This window comes from Leiobunum rupestre, chromosome 2 (genome assembly GCF_980474605.1).
Source record: "Leiobunum rupestre chromosome 2, qqLeiRupe1.1.hap1, whole genome shotgun sequence".
NCBI lineage: Eukaryota > Metazoa > Arthropoda > Arachnida > Opiliones > Sclerosomatidae > Leiobunum > Leiobunum rupestre.
Genome location: NC_143385.1, coordinates 48,751,967 through 48,756,915, shown reverse-complemented (window position 1 = coordinate 48,756,915; position 4,949 = coordinate 48,751,967). Strand labels below are relative to the sequence as shown.

Below are 4,949 nucleotides of genomic sequence, written 5' to 3'. Positions count from 1 at the left end.
CCGCCGATGTATTTTAAGCCAACGCCGCCGCCGACAAAAAAAATCAGTGCACGCCGTTCGCGCCACCGCCGCCGACAAAAATTTCGCGGCGTCGGGGTCTACTTTCTGCTACCTGCTTAACTGGAATAATGGAAAGAAATAATATTATCGCCTTCTTGGCGAACTTGTTTACCTATCACACGAACTCAAACCTTAATATTCGTATTTCCCTGCTGCTTGGTTTTGTGCTGGTAGCAGCCTACTTCCAGTTGCTAGTAGGCCATACTTTTAAGCTCTCTGGCGCTCTATTAACTCATCGTAGGAAAATATGAAAAAAAAACAGGCATACTTCTCAACTCAGCCCCTACAACTCCTTCAAATATTTGCATAACCTTTTAAAACACCCTGTATATACAAACACTCATCTTTATTTATTAAATTTAAATGACTAACTAAGTCTTAGCAAAAACGAACGATTACATCAACCACCGCCATTCTATTTTTACTGAGAAGGCAAAGACATAACCCCGTGAGAGGCTAGTTCAATAGGGTTAAATTATTTAGCATCGGTATCGCTACTGCCATCTGGTTCCCAATAAGAACCATAATAATTTTTTTTAAACAATTTTTAACCGTAAGTATAAATTAAACTGTATCAAAAAATTTACCGCGATTAAATAACCAACTACAGAAGCTGCCTGTAAAATTTCAAGTTTAACAAAGCAACCGCTTTAAAGAAATAGGAACGCAGAGAATCAGTCAATAGGCGATATTATAAAGTCAGATATTCTTGCTCAACTTGTTAAAATGGGATAACGAAGTAGTACAGTTAAAGCCTACGGATGAATTCATAGGCTCTTTGGTGGGAAAGCTAATGGAAGCATAGTGAAAGCTTAGACCAAGTGTTTCTTGGTCTAAGGTGAAAGGTGGCCTTTCCCATCAAAACAAGAAGGCCACGTTACTTTATTATATAGCCTATTCCCCGTAGCGTTTACCCCCATGTTAATTTTCCATACATAAGCTGAAAGGCATTTGAAATTTCCCCATAGCTTGATGAAGCCGACCTTTTGTTAAAAACTTGACTCGCTTTATCGATAATGGACGGTTGGTTGCAATCTTCGGATTTAATATTCTAGTCATTACGTCGGAAGGAAAAACAAACGTCGGCGGCAGGACTCGAACCTGCAATCTTCTGATTCGAAGTCAGACGCCTTATCCATGGAAACACAAATTCCATCTGAGCCAACGCGGAGTAACAACGTTTTTGTATATTTTATCAACGGGTCCTTTATTATGTACTACGCTATACAGTAAAGGTTTCGGATATTTCGAAATAAGGCTTAAACATATAAAATATCGCGAAACAGAAAGGTCGCGTAGGGCATCCGAGTTTACTTTTCTCCATTACAAATGTCTCAATGATACATCTGTAGTCATACTTACCTGGCGTCGCTGCAGCCTTGATCAATGAGGAGGCGGGCTTGGACGAGAACCGAGATGGGTTTGACTCCAACTTTCTTTGGCAAATTGCATTGGAAGGGGCATAGATATAGGAACTACACTTATACCTAGACAAACTGCTGGATCTACGAAATTGAGGCCGGTTTTGAGCAATGGCGCTTTGTTATGCGTGATATGGACAAACTTACATAGCGCCGGTTACGGCGTCTACGTGCGGCTAACTATACCTAGGCTATAGCCTTGACTATACTAAAAAAGTAAGTCAGCTGTCAAATGTAAACAAAGGAAGCATGGAGGAATGTACCAATAAATTTCCAAATTATATAATAAAATGTGAGTAAATATTAATGATATTTATCTGTTAATGTAAATTAATATATTAGTTTCAATATTAATATAAATAAAATAAAATAAACTACATAAATAATAGGAATAAAAATAAACAGTGTCTGAGTATTTGGCCATTGACATTGCAATCAAAGATGTAAAAGCAAAAAAAAGGGAGGTATAATTGTGGAAGGGATTCTACACACATTGATAAAGGATTAAAGAACTCTTATTGCCCTTGAAAAAGTATTAGCTTGGTGAGTCTTTTTCGAATAGCTTCTTTCTTCATTTGATCGTTTATGTCTCTGCTTATTTTCCTCAGCCTTATGTTAACGTATATTTTGATAATCTTTTTCATCAAAACATTAACGTGGTGTTGTGATCCAAGTTCGTCATCAAACATATGATCAGTAAGAGTTGGAAAAATATCGTCTGTTACTAACTGGCGCAGAACCAAACATTATATTTTTAAGTCAATGTTTTTAGCCACAGTTTTGATTGATCCGAAGTATCTCACTGCCTTCTCAGTCAAGCTACAAATCTTGAGAACACTAGCTGTCGGATGACATAATCCACCATTGTCCTTTAAAAGGAGTAGAAGTTTGGTTGGGTCCTCCTTTGCATAGCTATGACTTGATAGTGAGGAATGCCTTTCGTCTAAAGCGTGTAAACATGTTTGGCATTTTAATACTTTTCGTAATTTCTTTACAACAAAACCAGCCATATAACGGATTATGTTTTCTCGAAAGATGTTGGATGTTGATGTTTCATCAGTAAGAAACATAATAAAGTCATCCATTTCTTCCTCTAGAGATTCTTCTTCAATAACTCTAAGTTCGTTGGTTGGAACTGGCAACATGCACAAATTTGGAACGTGAGTGTTATCCAAAGCAATTACGTTGCCACTTTTTGATGTTTCAATTTTAGTGACCAACGTGTTTTTGTATGCGGCAGTGAAGTTTCTACGAGTAGGATTGTTGTTCCAACCTCCTCGCTGACGAATTGTGTTAAAATATAACTCTAAATGGTCTTGCGAAAGTTTGTAAGTTAAAAGGTACCTTAAAAAATAAACAATGGTTTACAAAATCTGGTATTTGCCAAAAATTTTAAGTGTATTTAAAAAATATATACTTCAGTGGTCCATCAGGGCGAACAATGTACTTCTCTCCAATGTCCAAAACACTGTGAATTGTGACACCAAAACCAATAATGGCTGTCTTTCTTTGGCTTTTAAAAATCAAGTTGCCTTCCAAGTCTATTAAATTGAATAGAAGTTCTTTAGTCTTCATTATGTCACGTTTGGTTATTTCAAGGTTGGAAAGCCGAATTGGTGCCTTGTAACCTTTAGCCCATGGATTTCGAGAGTTCAATACATCAAACAAACTGCAAGGAACAGTGAGGTCAGATATGGTGTCAAAATTGTTTAGAAAAGTTGCTTAAAAATTGTTTTTTGTAGATACCGATCAATTTTTGATATAAATTTAGATGTTGGCCCGCTTCCTTGAAACACTGGATCACCAGCCTCTTTCAAAAATTCTATGCTTTTTGCCACAGAACTGCTCACTGTTTGTGCGGCCAAGTTGACTTTCATTTTTTGAGTTTTAAACTTAATATGAAATTTTGATAATTTGTTAGCCAACGTTAATCCTTCATATTCTTGATAGCTCTGAAGGATGGCAATATATGCCCATTCGAATTTCTAAATATTTACATTAAATGTTGTTCAATTTCCTTGATAACTTTTTAAGGTGAATTTCTCTTACTTCACCAGTCCGTTGGTAAATCAAAACACCGTAAAATTCCCATAGATTTCTCAATAGCTTTAACATGTGGCAAGCATCAAGGACAAAATGGACAACTTCACCTGGATCCGCTAAAAAAGATATAACATTGTAGTCTTGAACAGATTATGTTCACCATAAACTGTTTATGATAAACATATGAAAGTTTTATGATTTTGGTAGAGTGTTCCACGGTAAAAGATTTACTTGCTGTCCATGAAACACTTTATGGAAAGCTGATTAGGTAGAATTGTTTATTTTGATTTATTTTTTTGTCCAAAGGTACTTTAATACTTTCATTTATCTATGGCAATCACAGAACAAATTCAGTTTGTTTTTACCAGGGTTGGGAAAACTGCATTGAATAAAATCTTCCGTTATGACAACACCAAGAGATTGAGCCATGGAAATGTTACTTCTAAGTCCATCGCATGTAAGAGCAATACATTTGGCCCCTGTTTTATAGATTTGAAAGAGACACTCTTTTACCAAATTTTTTAACAGATGGCTAGGAGTGCCATGGACGAAGAAATATCCGACAGGGACTTTCCAATGGCCATTTATGGCTACAACCATAAATACGAGGGCAGATGTCGCAATTTCATCAGTATCTTGGGTATCGTGATCCAACCCCAAATTCACATAACCAGAAAATTCCTTCCCAGTCCATTCGGTGTGTTTTTTAATGGACATTTCATCCAAAGATAGTGCTACTAGCAGCGGATAATAAAATTTATTAACCTCATTTTTAATGTAGGTGAAACTTTCAGCCGTGAAGCCTGGTTGACCATTGACTTTGTTCGTCCATTCACGAAGTGTGTTAGGATGAGGTAAACAAAGATGTTTTCTCAAGAAATAGTAGGCTTTTGGATAATAGAAATGCACCGTCATAGCAAAGCTTCGAATTAGCTGAGGGTATTTTTGTTTTTTCTGATTTTTTGGGTCCTGTTTGACGCAAAAATGTAAACAATTCAATTGAAGTTGGTCCGAATCTTTCCTCAATATCCAGTGCATTTTCTTCTAAGAGAAGATTTTGTTTCTTCATTTGATGAAGTACGTGCTTGAGGGAAGAAAGTTTTAAAGTTTTGTGTTTCATGGCTTGCTTGGTAACTTTTTTTTAGAGCTTGAACTCTATTTCTCCTTTGGGTTAAAGCCTTTTGGAACATAACATAATGGGTAGATGTTTGGCATGATTTCTATTGGGAAAAATTTAATTAAATCTAATTTTAATATTGTGCTATACTTCTATTTTACCTCAACAGTTTTAATTTCTTTCTTTAGCAATCGAGGATTCACACTACTGGATTCCTTGAAATATGTCTACAAAATTGACAAAACAAATTCTAAATAAACTTCACTAGGTAAGTATTTAAAATTTCTAACTACCCACATGATCGTGAT

The 4,949-nt window shown here is 36.0% G+C and overlaps 1 long non-coding RNA gene across 1 annotated transcript; it reads left to right on the top strand.

Moving 5' to 3' along the window:
* Positions 1 to 3,847: 3,847 nt before the first annotated feature.
* On the top strand, positions 3,848 to 4,382 carry LOC149957740 (uncharacterized). Its single transcript, XR_016478632.1, has 3 exons — positions 3,848 to 3,981; positions 4,053 to 4,221; positions 4,306 to 4,382. It is a non-coding gene; the product is annotated as an uncharacterized LOC149957740 (long non-coding RNA).
* Positions 4,383 to 4,949: the final 567 nt, after the last annotated feature.